At 45.0% G+C, this 16,603-nt stretch overlaps 1 protein-coding gene across 6 annotated transcripts in view; it reads left to right on the top strand.

Moving 5' to 3' along the window:
* KCNT1 (potassium sodium-activated channel subfamily T member 1) overlaps positions 1-16,603 on the top strand; it is a 586,129-nt gene that overhangs the window by 299,731 nt on the left and 269,795 nt on the right. The window lies entirely within an intron of this gene.

Raw genomic sequence — 16,603 nt, 5'->3', positions numbered from 1 at the left:
TTCCTCTTTCGTGGGGGTTTCCATAGTGCTTGTGGGCATGTGAATCTTTCAGGCTCTGGTGCAGATGAGCGACCAGCACGCATCTCCCGTTCTCCCGCATGCGCAGCATGTACGGTGCAGCGCCGTACACTTCTGATGTTGCCATCACAACGAGCGGCGGAAGTGCCCACCCTCCCCCTGTTGTGATGACAACAAAGCCCTCGGCGCTGCCCATTGACTCTGGGGATATGATGGCAGAGAGCTCCCAGGAGCAATAGCGCTGAGGGAAATTATGCCAGGCGCCTTGGAGAGGAACAGGAAGATTACGAGTGACCCCCCCTAGCAACAGACCTGAAAGATGAATACATAATTTTTTTCTTTTCCAAAGGTTCTTATTTGTTTTTATTGTAGCTGAATACTGTAAAAAAAAAAAAATGTATGACTGGAACTCCGCTTTAAAGCGGAACTAAACCCTCCTATCCTTGTCAGCCAAGGAAGCTGCCATTTTAGCCTCTGTTTGATCTGCAGCTGACATACAGCACATGTGATCAGTTATGACACCAGCCATTGGATGCTTTGACTGTTTGGTGGACAACGCAAGCAATGTGACCACAAGGGCTAGTTTACACTTGGTTCAAAACAAGGCTTCGGACAGGCGTTGCTAAAGCTCCTTGAATGCCAGTCAGTGCCAGTGAATGCCTCCCTGAATGCCAGTCAGTGCCCCTGTCACTAAATAAAATGGTTGGCTTACAGTCCTGTTTACACCTTGCTTTTGCTTGGTTCTTCTATGGAGCCGGTTCACATATCTCTGTTGCGGCTGCGGAGCGCACTGTACAAAAAACGCTGTGCGTCTTTTTATCTCCGTTTCAGGGCCGAATTCAGGCATAGACCTCGGCCCTGATTCGTCCCTGAAATGGGGAACAAAGGAGGGGGGGTTAAGTGCTGCAAATGGTCTGGAAATGGCCTGACCCACATCCCAGTTAATGGTAGATGCGAAAAGGGTGCCTCATCGGGACTTTAAACGGGCAGGACAAATATTTAGTAGGCAATATCTTACTTTAAAACTAATATTTTTATTTTACTACAAGTAAAATCAAAAGGGGTAGTGGTTATATGGGCAAACAGAAGCCCAAATGGTAGAAGGGATATGAATGAATGTGTGGATACAAAAAGCAAAAACAGGATGCAATAAACACAAAGAGCAGGTGAATATTCCAATTCCGACGTGTTTCGAGTGTTTCAAACTCTTCCTCAGGGGAATGGGTAACAGGGAACAGGGATGCACAGCACTCCTGTGGGATCTGCAGCGGGTTATAGTGTGAACCCGGCCTAATTTTTCTCTTGTAGCTCTACTGAATATATCAGAGCTTTATAAATGTACAATAATGTACAATAATAAATAATAATAATAAAATAATGTACAATAATAATGGTGGGAATATGTGGGGTATGCATGTATGTATGTATTAGTATATAAGCCCCTCTGGTACAACTGATGTAACTGAATTCCTGTTCTTTGTACAGCACTGTGGAATAGCTATAAAAATGTATAATAACGGAGATGGCTGCGGTGGGGACATTAGAGTGTAAGCTCCGCAGGTGCAGAGACTGACGTGAATGGCTAATGACTGTGGAATATGTCATAGCTAAATAAATGTGTGTGAAAATGATAGTGTGTCGTTGTGGTGGGCACATTGGAGTGTAAGCTCTTCTGGTGCAGAAACTAGTGTGAGCGGTTCAGTGTTCTGTAGGAAATGTTTCGAGATACAGACATTGTTTTCAGCTGAATGGCTTAGTCCAGACTTCAGAGAATGACTTGCAGATTCTGACCGTGTTGCACAGGGAACCTGTCAGGGTAGCACTTTGGGAATGTGCAGGCGGGTGCGCTGTCATCCCAATTATATCCTGTGTGCTGATAGCACCGGCATATTACATAGCACTTTACAGAGCAGATAGAATCTTTCTCCCAGTCCCTCAGGGGTCTCAAACTGGCGCCCTCCAGCTGTTGCAAAACTACAAGTCCCATCATGCTTCTGCCTGTGGGAGACATGCTTGTAACTGTCAGTCTTGCAATGCCTCATGGGACTTGTAGTTTAACAACAGCTGGAGGGCCGCCAGTTTGAGACCCCCTGCTCTAAAGTGTCTAGTGTTCCCTTCACACTTATACACTTATCTGGGACAATTAACCACTTGAGGACCGCCTCACGCCGATATACGTCGGCACTCCAGACCCGGCCCTGAGCTCCGTGACCGCGGGACCAGCGTACCCGATCACCGCTGGTGTCCCGCGATCGGGTCCCAGAGCTGAAGAATGAGGAGAGGTCTGTGTAAACAAACCTCTCCCCACGCTTCCTAGTGTGGCTTTCACCGATCGTCTCTTCCCTTTTATAGGGAAGGACGATCAGTGACGTCACAAGCCAGGCCACGCCCCTTACAATAAAAAAAACACACACAACGTCACACATAACCCCTACACTGCCCCCTAGTGGTTAACTCCTTCACTGCCAGTGTCATTTACACAGGAATCAGTGCATTTAAATAGCGCTGATTGCTGTATAAATGACAATGGTCCCAAAAATGTGTCAAAAATCTCCGATGTGTCCGCCGTAATGTCGCAGTCACAATAAAAATTGCTGATCGCCGCCATTACTAGTAAAAAAAAAATATTATTAAAAATACTATAACACTATCCCTTATTTTGCAAACGCTATAACTTTTGTGCAAACCTATCAATAATCGCTAATTGCGATTTTTTTTTTTTTTTTTTTAACCAAAAATATGTAGAAGAATACGTATCGGTCTAAACTGAGCAAAAAAAATGTTTTTTTTATATTTTTGGGGGAAATTTATTATAGCAAAAAGTTCAAAATTGTCGCTCTATTTTTGTTTATAGCGCAAAAAATTTAAACCGCAGAGGTGATCAAATACCACCAAAAGAAAGCTCTATTTGTGGGAAAAAAAAGGACGCCAATTTTGTTTGGGAGCCACGTCGCACAGCCGCGCAATTTATCCTGTACACAAAATTTATGTCCGTCTTTTCCCACAAATAGAGCTTTCTTTTGGTGATATTTGATCACCTCTGCGTTTTTTCTTTTTTGTGCTATAAACAAAAAAAGAGCAACAATTTTGCTATGATAAATGTCCCCCCCCCCCCCAAAAAAAAAAAAAAAAAAAAATTCTTTATAAAAAAAAATGTAACCATAAAATTTCTTCATAAAAAATTTCTACGTAAAAAAAAAAAAAATCGCAGTGAGCATATATTGATTGGTTTGCGCAGGAGTTATAGTGTCTACAAAATAGGGGATATATTTATGGTATTTTTATTATATTTTTTTTTTTTTACTTGTAATTGGGGTGATCAGCGATTTTTAGCGGGACTGCGACATTGTGGCAGACAGATCGGACACGTTTGACACTTTTTTGGGACCATTGACAGTTATACAGCGATCAGTACTATAAATAGCTACTGATTACTGTATAAATGTCACTGGCAGGGAAGGGGTTAACACTAGGGGATAATCAAGGGGTTAGTTGTTCCCAAGGGAGGTTTTTGTAACAGTGGGGGGCATTGTACTGACTAAGAGTAGAGAGAGATCACTGTTCCTTATTACTAGAAGCAGCAGATCTCTCTCTACTTCCCTGTCAGAACGGGGATCTGTCTGTTTACATCTGAGGAGCGATCGCGGGTCGCCGGCGGACTTCGCCGCCGCCAGAAAACGCACATCTGTTTCGAAGTCGTGCCACGGGCCCCCTATAGCTCTTAAAGCGGCCGACGTACACCTACGGCGGTCTGTGCAGCTGTGCCAACCGGCCGCAGTATAATGACGGCGACTGGTCGGTAAGCAGTTGAACAGAGTCTCTGCCCGACGATCGGTGGGTGCCGGTGGACATCGAGTGACGGAACCCGCAGATCGGAAAGCAGACTGGCGGCACGCATGTGCCCCCTGCAGGCAGAATCACGTATATTTTCATGATCTGGCGCAGAAGCTGCTGCCCTGTGGCAATAAAACTGGTAAAGGCCGGCCAGCAAGTGGGTTAAACAGCAATATACAATCTTATGGCAGGTAACATACAGTATTTCTATAGATTTATAGTGTGCCAATAGAGGAACAGTAATGGGAGGAGGTGGAGAGCAGACCGTTTTGATCCCAAATAGGGATGCTTATTGTGGTGTAGGGTTCATTGTTTTCCACCTGTATTTGTTTTTGACTGCTTGACATTGACTGATGTGAGTTCACTGGAAGGCAGACAAAAGGCTCAGCATGGATCCTACTTCCAACACTGTCAATACACAAAGCGCCCATACATAATTCATTCTTGTAGCACCTTCAGCGTGCTGACAGCGAGGCTCCGTGTGCGGCTCTGTGTGCGGCTCCGTGTGTACTTATGGCAGTGTGAATTTCCCTGCAAAGATGCCTTTTATCCTAAGCTCCATGCACACTAGAGCTCATAAACTGCAGTTTATTGGAGTTTGGACGTTTTTTTTTTTTAAAAGCCCATAAACTCCACTCTATGTCAGCCTATGTGTCCATGCACACATGGAGGTTTTTTAGCTTTAAAGCGGGATTCCGCTCTTTTTTTTTTTTTTTTTTCTTACCTGTGTCACAGGTGGGCGAGTGCTACCTTCGATTGGCATCCACGTCCGGCGTTTTTTTGACCCCCGGCGCGACAAATCTTTTCCTCGGGATGACTTATAAAAACCTGCTCTGGCGTTTTCCATTTTAACTGTGGGCGTCTGAAGCCCACAGGCATTTACTTCCTGGTATATGATGACGTCTGGCTCCCAGCATGCTCCGCTCCATCTTGCACATGCTCAGTGATGTTTCCTTGCTTCCTCGTGTGTAATGGCAGATACAGCTGCCTGCCCACTTTAAAAATGGCAAATTCGTACACACCCTCGTCATAGGCACTACAAGTCCCAGCACTCCAGAACCTAACACCGCACGTAGCTCAGCATAGGCACTACAAGTCCCAGCAATCCAGAACCTAACACTGCACGTAGCTCAGCATAGGCACTACAAGTCCCAGCACTCCAGAACCTAACACTGCACGTAGCTCAGCATAGGCACTACAAGTCCCAGCACTCCAGAACCTAACACTGCACGTAGCTCAGCATAGGCACTACAAGTCCCAGCACTCCAGAACCTAACACTGCACGTAGCTCAGGATAGGCACTACAAGTCCCAGCAATCCAGAACCTAACACCACACGTAGCTCAGGATAGGCACTACAAGTCCCAGCACTCCAGAACCTAAGACTGCACGTAGCTCAGCATAGGCACTACAAGTCCCAGCACTCCATAACCTAACAGCACACGTAGCTCAGCATGGTTATTTAAAAACTGATACCAGGTAACAAGGGAAGTATTAGTGTTGTAACGCCCAGTGTTTGTGTTGTCTGCACAGTCACTTCCGTAACATTATGTGATGCTGTATTGCCGAACATATGTTGGAACGCACGGCGCTAGCGTTTGGAACGCACGGCGCATGCGCAGTACGCAATTTCTTCACTTCCGTTGCATTCTGTGATAGGCAGCAAAATGTGACACTACAGAAATCTCGCGAGATCTCGCGAAATCTCGCGAGATTTCGCAATTTCATTGTCCCCCATGGACTCTTGGGAAATTTCCCAGGGACCATTGCGAGGACGATAGCCACGCCTACTCCCACGGGAGGAGAACCCGGAAGTCAGCTGAAACATCAGAAATAGAAGGTAAGTAAATAATATTTTTTTTTTTCAGGGTTCATTTAGGTAAGTATGCTATCTGTTGATTTTAATAATATGAACTTTCATTTTTAGGTACCAAACCACTTTAATGAGCAGTGGAGTTTATGGGCTTTTTTCTGAATGCCAGAAATTCGCGTTCAAAGTGCCGTTTTTCACCGCCAAAAAACGGCAAACGATGATAAACGCTCATAAACACGCGTTAATTAGTGTTCGGCATTCTATTTTTCAATGCATTGTGGGAGTTTGGAATGCACTGTGGGGTTTTTGGAGTGTCCTCTGTGTATTTTGTATTGAAAAAGCCCATAAACGCTAATAAACGCTAATACAAAACGCTGTTAAAAGCGCGTTTTTCAACCAGCGTTTTCTGCCAGCAACCTGGCGTCCAGAAAAAGCTTTTTTGAGCTTCAGTGTGCATGGAGCCTAAAGCTCAGAAAAGCTTTTCCTGGACGCCAGGCAGAAAACGCTGGCTGAAAAACATTCTTTTAACAGCGTTTATGAGCGTTTATTAGCGTTTATGGGCGTTTTCAATAAAAATACACAGAGGACACTCCAAAAATCCCACAGTGTATTCCAAACTCCCACAATGCATTGAAAAAATAGAATGCCGAACACTAATTAACACGCATTTTATGAGCGTTTATCGGTGTTTGTCGTATTTTGGCAGTAAAAAACTACACTTTAAGGCTCCATGCACACTGAAGCTCAAAAAAGCTTTTTCTGGACGCCAGATTGCTGGCAGAAAACGCTGGTTGAAAAATGTGCTTTTAAAGCGGAGGTCCACCCTAAAATGGACCTTCCGCTCATCGGATTCCTCCCCCCCCTCCGGCGCCACAATTGGCACCTTTCAGGGGGGAGGGGGGTGCAGTTACCTGGATAATCCAGGTAACTGCACCCACTTCCGGGCTAGCTCTCTGCGGAAAGGGGCGTACATTACGCAAGTGCCCCGCTGCCTGCTGGGAAACACACGGATCCCAGAGGCAGCGGGGACCGTCCACATTGCGCAGCGCGGCTCGCGCATGCGCAGTAGGGAACCGGGAAATGAAGCCGAAAGGCTCCATTTCCTGATTCCCATACCCAAGATGGCGGCGGCAGCACTCGAGTGTCGATCTAGAGATCGGCTTCGGGTGCCGACATCGCGGGCGCGCTGGGCGGGTAAGTGTCACTATTTTAAAAGTCAGCAGCTGCAGTATTTGTAGCTGCTGGCTTTTAAAAAAAAAAAAAAACGCGGAGTCCCGGTGGACTCCCGCTTTAACAGCGTTTTGTACTAGCGTTTTTGAGCGTTTATTAGCGTTAGCGTTTATGGGCTTTTTCAATACAAAATACACAGAGGACACTCCAAAAATCCCAGTGCATTCCAAACTCCCACAATGCATTGAAAAATAGAATGCCGAACACTAATTAACGCGTGTTTATGAGCGTTTAATAGCGTTTATGAGCATTTGCCGTTTTTTGGCGGTGAAAAACGGCACTTTGAACGCGAATTTCTTGCGTTCAGAAAAAAGCCCATAAACTCCACTGCTCATTAAAGCTAAAAAACTTCCATGTGTGCATGGACACATAGGCTGACATAGAGTGGAGTTTATGGGCTTTTAAAAAAAAAACGCCCAAACTCCAATAAACTGCAGTTTATGAGCTCCAGTGTGCATGGAGTCTTATGTTACTGGACTCATTCTTGTTCTAGATTCTAGAAGGACATCAATAGCCTCCAAATTCCCGCTAACAGAGGTCTATGGTCACAGCATACACTTTAATTTTACAATATCAGCGTTGCAATATAAATACAAACAATAGTAATATTTGACAATATAAGCTTACTTGAAAAATCACCTTTCATGTTGTGAGTTCTGCCTGTCTGCTGACTGTCTCTTTCCACAACTTCCTGGATTCCATGCTTGCTTTGCAGCTTCTCCTCTGCTGTTTACTTTCTATGTCCAAGGACTACATATCCCATGGTACCTTGCTGTCTGCATGCAGTGCTTCCTGTACTGACTCCGCCTCCTCCTGAAACTCCTCCTCTCAGCACCTCTGTAGTACAGAAGGCAGACTTTGTGCAATGTGCCTATCCACGGGGCATAGCGGATGCGTGTCACAGAATACATGTAGGTAAACGTGTGGGGATACAAACTGTTTACAAACTTCATGACCATTCAGATTAGTAGAAGTAGGCTGGAAATAGCTGAAATACAATGTGGAAATAAGTAAAGCATTTTACATTTGGACCATAGATATGCTTTACCCAGTTCCCGACCGGCAGAATGGCACGGGCAGGCATACAGGTACATCCATTTTTATATGCCATCGCGTGCGCACCGGCGGTGGCATGCGAGCGTGCCAGTCGGGAACCCCGTGACTCCGGTCGCGGGTCCCAAGGACTCAATCGCGGTGGGGATACCCGCGATCGTCTCACGGGGCCGCTGAACGGGGAGATGCCGTTGTAAACAGCATCTCCCCGTTCTGCCTAGCAACAAGTGACGCTGATCTCTGCTCCATGTGATTGGAGCAGAGATCATTTTTCACTAACACAAAGCCCAGCCCCCCACAGTTAGTAACACGCCCCTAGGAACACTTAACCCCTACACTGCCACCCCCTGGTTAGCCCCTTCACTGCCAGTGTCATTTACACAGGAATCAATGCATTTGTATAGCACTGATTGCTGTATAAATGACAATGGTCCCAAAAATGTGTCAAAAATGTCCGATGTGTCCGCCATAATGTCGCAGTCACAATAAAAATCGCTGATCGCCGTCCTTACTAGTAAAAAAAATTAATAAAAATGCCATAAAACTATCCCCTATTTTGTAAACGCTATAACTTTTGTGCAAACCAATCAATAATCACTTATTGCGATTTTTTTTTTTTTTTTTAACCAAAAATATGTAGAAGAATACGTATCGGCCTAAACTGAGGGGAAAAAATGTTTATTTTTGGGGGATATTTATTATAACAAAAAGTAAAAAACAATGTGTTTTTTTTCAAAATTGTCGCTCTATTTTTGTTTATAGCGCAAAAAATAAAAACCGCAGAGGTGATCAAATACCACCAAAAGAAAGCTCTATTTGTAGGAAAAAAAGGACGTCAATTTTGTTTGGGAGCCACGTCGCACGACCGCGCAATTGTCAGTTAAAGCGACGCAGTGCCAAATCGCAAAAAGTGGTCTGGTCTTAAGCCAGCAAAATGGTCCGGGGCTGAAAGTGGTTAAAGTAGAATTCACTCAACATTGATTATTTCTCATCCTTGTGCTACTATTATTCATGAATAGATTGGGCAGTGTATCATATTTACTTGTTTTAAAAAAAAAAAAATTTGTCTGTTACTTCCTGGTTTCCAGACCTAGGGAAATGATGTCATATATCCCAGGAGTCTTCGGAAGAAGAGGAGGGGTTTTATCAGCTAGGTACACCTTTGTGCCGGTGTAACGACATATTTGGCGACCCATCGCAGTTTGCTACGGAAGTGACGTTCCGTCGCCGCCATCTTGCTACACCCCACACTCGTCCACAGTAAGGATACACTTAGAAGGGGGAAAGCGGACATCTTGTTACACCCACTGGAGTTTTGCATTTTGCATGTATTTATAGCAAAAAGTGAGTTTCTATAGTGAAATACAGGACTTAAAACTCCGTCTGACTAGTTAGATGTTGTATTTTAAAAGCAGCAGCAAGCCTGCTGATCTCACAGGTTTACTAATCTCACAGAAGTTCGCTCCTTTTAAAATTCAAGATCTAACCAGTCAGACGGAGTTGTAAGTCTTGTATTTCACTATATAGACGCAGTTTACTGTTATAAATACGTGTAAAATGCAAAACTCCGGTGCGTGTAACAACATGTCCGCTTTCCCCCTTCTTAGTGTATCCTTACTGTGGACGAGTGTGGGGTGTAGCAAGATGGCGGCGACGGAACGTCTCTGCCGTAGCAAACTGCGATGGATCGCCGAATATGTCGTTACACCTGCCTGAGCTAAGGGCAGATGGATTCCAGGAAGTAAATTCTAGACATGCGCAGAGTGAAATGTTTTGTTTCGGAATTTCGTTTTCGTCCAAAAAATAAATTTATTTAGTTACTCCCAAAATTAGTTTTTTATTGATTTAGTTTTTCGTTCAAAAATTGCATTCGTCCGAAAATCCACATGAATTACGGTCGAATCTGTCTTTGAAGGCTTATGGTGTCTGTCGAATGTATAAAGAAGATTCGACGGAGCTGCTAAACTCTATATAGCCTATAGGTGGAGCATTTGACTCCGGAAATGTACGATTGCAGTGTCGTACAGTTTCGATGCCCCATCGAATATTATTATAAACGTGTGTGTTTTTCGTTGCTTTGTCGAATCTCCAACGTTCATGTTGAATGAATGGTCTAATGCCGCGTACACACGACAGGACTTAAGTCCGGCAGACTTTCGACAGAGTTCTGACGGAGTTCTGACAGAGTTCTGACGGACTTTCCGACTGAGTGGACTTGGCCACACACAATCACACCAAACTCCGACGGATTCGAACGTGATGACGTACGACCGGACTAGAATAAGGAAGTTCATAGCCAGTAGCCAATAGCTGCCCTAGCGTTGGTTTTTGTCTGTCGGACTAGCATACACACGAGCGGATTTCTCGGTAGGAACTGGGTCCGGCGGAGTTCTGGCGGAAAAATTTGAAACATGTTCCATTTCTAAAGTCTGTCGGACTTTGCGAAGCAAAAGTCCGTTGCAGCCCACACACGATCGAATAGTCTGCCGGAATCATTCCGTCAGACTTTTGATGTTGAAAAGTCCGGTCGTGTGTATGGGGTATAAGTCTCACAGTGTCAGGTGCAGGCCGTCTTTAAGGCAGGGCAAAAGGGGCAGCTGCCCTGGGCCCTGTCATTGTTCTGGGGCCCAAAGCAGCTGCTTCATACTTGCCAACTAACCCAGTGTAAATTCACTTGTCCCTTGAAGTTTTAGTCCTGTGCTGCGTCCTGATATCTCAGTGTGAAGTGATGGTACTAATGCTGCCCAGCTCTGCCTTATTGTTGTGTACAGATGACTCACCTGCAGACCCTGTGTTTACATGTAAATAACCGGCATTCATATGTAAATATTGGCAGCATTACTAAGTAAATAGATGCGGCTGGCAGCATTGATATGTAAATAAAGGTGGCATTCATATGTGTATCATGCTCCCCTGCAGTGAGGAGATGATGTGCTGTAACCTCTAGAAAGCAATCAGTGAGCAGTATTACTTAACAGTAATCTCTAGCAACCAATTGACAAGCAGAAATCATTTGCTGTAACCTCTAGCAACTAATCAGTGAGCCGTAATGTGTGCTGTAACCTCTAGCAACCAGTTATTAAGCAGTAATGAGATGCTGTAACCACTGGCAACCAATTGCAATTGATGCCTGATCTGATACAGTAAGCCAATTTTAAGTCTAGCTTCTATTTATTGTATGTCTCAGAGCAGGTGGAGGGTAAAATTGCATGGGGGGGGGGGGGGGGGGTCGGGCCAAGAAAATTTTTGCCCAGGGTCCAATCAATATTAAAGACGGCCCTGGTCAGGTGTCATCTTTTCTCTCTGTCGAATCTTTTCTCTCTGTCGAATCTTTTCTCTCTGTCGAATCTTTTCTCTCTGTCGAATATTTTCTCTCTGTCGAAAATTTTCTCTCTATAATCTTGGACTAATAGAGGTAAGGTTAGGCACATTCGACCACAGGTTCTATAGACACAGATTGTTATTGTCAGAGTCACGTCAAATCTCCTATTCTATATCGAACTGTTGCAACAACGAAAACAAAAATAAAGCATTTATTTATGTCGGATCTTTCGTTTTTCGGATTCTGCACTTTCGTTATCGTTTGTCAAAACGAAAAATGAAAATACCTGAAATTCGGATGAAAACTAATGCACATGTCTAGTAAATTCTACATGAATACTACATCTGCCCTTACTTAAGATGGCCACAGCCAGAAATGCTACAGCTAGGGGTGTTTTTCAAAAGAGATTTCTCAGCAAAATCTAGAGACATGGATGGATGGGTTTGCAATGAATGTTAAAAATGAATAGCATTTTTGGTGTGTGGTGCTCAGATGCAGCTTTAGTTTCACTTAAAGCGGGAGTTCCGCCGTTTTGGTTTTTTTAAAAGCCAGCAGCTACAAATACTGCAGCTGCTGACTTTTAAAATAATGACACTTACCCGTCTCTCGGGTGCTGCCGCCTCCATCTTGGGTATGGGAATCAGGAAGTGGAGCCTTTCGGCTTCATTTCCCGGTTCCCTACTGCGAATGCGCGAGTCGTGCTGCGCAATAAGGATGGTCCCCGCTGTCTCTGGGATCCGTGTGTTTCCCAGCAGGCAGCGGGGGACCTTCAGAAAGGGGCGTAGATTCTGTGGAAAGGGGCGTACCTTCTGCAGAATCTACGCCGGAAGTGGGTGCAGATACCTGTACTGTACAGGTACCTGCACCCCCCTCCCCCCTGAAAGGTGCCAATTGTGGCGCCGGAGGGGGGGAGGGTTCCAATGAGCGGAAGGTCCACTTTAGGGTGGACATCCACTTTAAAGTGTAAGTAAACCCCCTCATAGCTCCCAACTGTCCCTGATTTCGAGGGACTGTCCCTCATGTCCCTCAGTCCCTTATTCCTCCTCATTTGTCCCTCATTGTGGTCTGAGATATATATATATATATAAAATAAAATGCACTTTTTATCTATAAAAAAGTGATTTTCAACCCTAAACCTTTCATCTGATTTCTAAATTGCTGTATTTGTAAATTCCAAAAGCCAATATAAAGGAATAGTAATGGTAAAAAAAAGCACTTGTGGTTTTAACCAATCTTGTTTTTTTTTTTGTACAATTTTCCTTTAAGGGGGCGTGACAAGGGGGTGTGTCCTATCCCTGCATACTTTTGCTGATAGGTGTCCCTCATTCCCATCTCAAAAAGTTGGGAGGTATGCCCCCTATCGTTTTCAGCCAAGGAAGCTGCCATCTATGCCTTTGTTTAATCTACAACTGCCATGATGCTGCACATGTGATCAGTTATGACACCAGCAGGGGTGGACTGACCGTTCGGGCACTCGGGCACTGCCCGAGGTCCCCATGCCACCAAGGGGCCCCATCAGGGTTGCCAGCCTCAATAAAACCAGGGACAGTATGTAAAAAAATGTGTTTTTTTTTTTAAATCCCAAGATTATAGCTGCCCCACCTCTCCAGTACCTTTTCAGTGTGTGTATATTGTGTGTCTGTGTGTGTATAATGTGTGTGTGTGTGTGTGTGTATACTGTGTGGCCCCATAATCTTCTATTGCCTGGGGGGCACCATAATCTCCTATTGCCCGGGGGCCCCATAATCTCCTATTGCCCGGGGGCCCCATAATCTCCTATTGCCCAGGGGCCCCATAATCTTCTCCTATTGCCCGGGGACCCCATAATCTTCTCCTATTGCCCGGGGGCCCCATAATCTTCTCCTAGTGCTCAGGGGCCCCATGAGTTGTCAGTCCATCCCCGGACAGCAGCCATTAGACGGTATGACAGTTTGGTTGAGAGCACAACCAATGGGAGTGTTACATTTCCGACACGTGCCGGAAATGAAAGTGTTTTATGGATGGGTTCACCCATGTCTGGCTGAGGATTGCAGTCCGGAGTGCGCTTTTGTTCAGATGCGACTCAGGTGTGAATTTTTACTTGAATTTGCACCTAAAGCGGACCCAAAATCACATAGGACCCTTTTAAGAAATGGACCGTGGCCACCACCGGTCCGTTTCACATGTTATGAGAATCGGATACTAACCGTATCCGATTCACATATATGTGAGACGAGCCTTAAAGTGTTACTAAACCCAGGAGCCTGCATTCACTATATCTGGTCTCCCACAGTGCACGGAACATGGAAATGCAATTATTTTAGTAAATATGAACTGCTGAATACCTTTTCTCATCAGCAGTATATAGCAGTCTTGTGACTTCTATCAGTTTCCAGCTGAGCACTGGTTAAGGCTAGGTTCACATTGCTGCGATGCGGGAACGCCGCGAATCCGCGGCGTTTTCCCGCATCGCATACCTCCCGCCGGCAGTTCACACTGCCCTATGCGGACGGCTGGGGGTGTCAATGTTATGTTAATGACACCCCCAGATCCGTCGGCATATCGCAGTGCGATCTGCCGACTCGCACAGGAATCGGATCGCATGGTGTGAACCCCCATGCGATCCGATTCCGTTGCGGACCCAAAAAAGGGTCCCGTGCGAGTTTGCTGCGGGACCGCTGCGAGTTCAGCCATACTATCTGTATGGCTGAACTCGCAGCGCTACGGAGATCGGATGTGATTTGCTGTGCGAATCACATCCGGATCTCCCCCCGCAGCAGTGTGAACCCAGCCTAAAGCTTATAGGGGGAGTTTTTCATTCTCTTCTGACTGTCCTATGAGGCTTTATGACTCCTGACCCTCTGTCTAGACCGTGCTGATTGGCCCTGTGGGGGGGGGGGGGAGTGGGAATTCAGCCATCTGCACTGTTAACATGGATGGAGGAATCTGGAGTCTGCAAGCTGAAGGAAAATAAATCCATCAGTGTTGCCAAACATTCTTTTGCGGCCCATGAGGCTCCCTTGATTGCCACTCTCCTCTTTTGCAGCTGGGACTCGCTCTGCTGACACCTGCGACTCGCTCTGTTTATACAGCAGTGGTTGCAACAGTTCTCAGAACACATAACAACATTCTTTTTTCATTCATATGCAGATCAAAGGGAATTAACTCCTTCCTCTCCTTCTCCCCTTGGCTTTTATTTTACTGTTATTTCTTTGTAATACTTCATGTTTAACTACTTTCCTACTGGGCCAATTCTGACAATTCAGAAAATTACTCAGAACTCTCCAAACATTAGATATATTATTTTTTGCTGAGATCCTAGGGAATAAAATGGTGGTTGTTGCAACTTTTTATATTGCAGGTATTTGCGCAGCAATATTTTTCAAACGCGTAAAAAAAAAACAAAAAAAAAAAAAAACTGTTTCATGCATAAAAAAAAAAACAATTAAGTTAGCCAAATTTTTTACATAATGTGAAAGATGATGTTACGCGGAGTAAATGGATACCCAACATGTCACGCTTTAAAATTGCGCACACTTGTAGAATGGTGCCAAACTTCTGTACTTCAAAATTCCCATAGGCGATGCTTTTAAATTTTTTTTTTTTTTTTTTTTACAGGTTACCTGTTTAGAGTAAGGCTACTTTCACACTGAGGTGCTGGGCGCGCTGGCGGTAAAGCGGCGCTATATTTAGCGGTGCTTTTTGGCCGCTAGTGGGGCAGTTTTACCCCAAAAAAAGGGTTAAAACTGCCCGCAAAGCGCCGCTGCAGCGACGCTTTGCAGGCGGGTTTCGAGCGCTGCCCCATTGTTTTCAAAGGGAAGGGGCGTTTTAGGAGCGGTAAATATACCGCTCCTACAGCGCTCCAAAGATGCGGCTTGCAGGACATTTTTCAGTGTCCTGCAAGCGCACCGCTCCAGTGTGAAAGCCCTCATCATAATAATACAAATAAAAACGTTTTGTTCACATATAGGCGTTGCTATTTTATGGGCATTTTTGCAGAGCTTTTATACAGGCGTTTTGAAGTTCAAAAAGTCACCAATGTAAAAGCAGCAAAACGCCTGTAATCTGCCCAAAAAAAAAAATCTACTCATGTACTTTTTTTTGGGTGACGGGCGTTTTGCTCAGATGTGAACAGGGACCATTGAAGTGTCTTGTTGGTTGTTTTTAGAGCTGAGGCTAAATTGACTAGATCACTAGGTGAAAATAAAGAGAAAAAAAAAAGAAAACAAATGCAGCCACCACATCAACGGATTGGTAAACTGCAATTTAAAACTTTATTTTTGGGATTTAAATGTGACAATCTGATAACCAATCAGCTCATGCCTGCGCCTCTCTGCACCCAAAACCACAGGTCCAATGATTTGCATGTTCTCCTTCCCCTGATCTGCACAGAGGGCTTGTATGTTGTAGAACACAGAATTTGCTAATCAAATCTTCTTTTCTTTCTGTTGAAAACTCAGCCATGCTCATTGCACTGGTCAATTGCTGAGCCAGGTTGGTGTGCACTCCAATTATCACTCGACTATGTTTTGCACTTACAGGATCTAACAAACATAATACGACTGTATGCAAGAAAATAATAGTTTTATAAGAAAAAAAAAACGAAATCTGTAAAATGTTTGTAAATTGCTTCTTTTTCTTTTATTATTTTATACAATGCGCATCCATGGAACTCAACTGACCTCATAAGACAGCCCAGCACTGCATGCATGTTGGCATCCTGTGTATAAATCCCTGAATAAGGTGGTTTCATCTACTATATGCTAATGTGGTTGCATTTGACGGGCACAGTGGCTGCATTTGACGGGCACAGGTGTCTGCATTTGACGGGTACAGGTGTCTGCATTTGACGGGCACAAGTGTCTGCATTTGACGGGCACAAGTGTCTGCATTTGACGGGCACAGGTGTCTGCATTTGACGGGCACAGGTGTCTGCATTTGACGGGCACAGGTGTCTGCATTTGACGAGCACAGGTGTCTGCATTTGACGGGCACAGTGGCTGCATTTGACGGGCACAAGTGGCTGCATTTTACGGACAGAAGTGGCTGCATTTTACGGACAGAAGTGGCTGCATTTGATGGGCACAGTGGCTGCATTTGATGGGCACAAGTGGCTGCATTTGACGGGCACAAGTGGCTGCATTTGACGGGCACAAGTGGCTGCATTTGACGGGCACAAGTGGCTGCATTTGATGGGCACAGTGTCTGCATTTGACGGGCACAGTGTCTGCATTTGACGGGCACAAGTGTCTGCATTTGACGGGCACAAGTGTCTGCATTTGACGGGCACAAGTGTCTGCATTTGACGGGCACAGTGTCTGCATTTGATGGGCACATTGGCTGCATTTGACGGGC

This window comes from Lithobates pipiens, unplaced genomic scaffold (assembly GCF_037356315.1).
Source record: "Lithobates pipiens isolate NorthernLeopardFrog02 unplaced genomic scaffold, aLitPip1_a1.2 Scaffold_11, whole genome shotgun sequence".
Lineage (NCBI taxonomy): Eukaryota > Metazoa > Chordata > Amphibia > Anura > Ranidae > Lithobates > Lithobates pipiens.
Note: the sequence above shows the minus strand (reverse complement) of the source record. Positions and strands in the feature narration are given on the sequence as shown.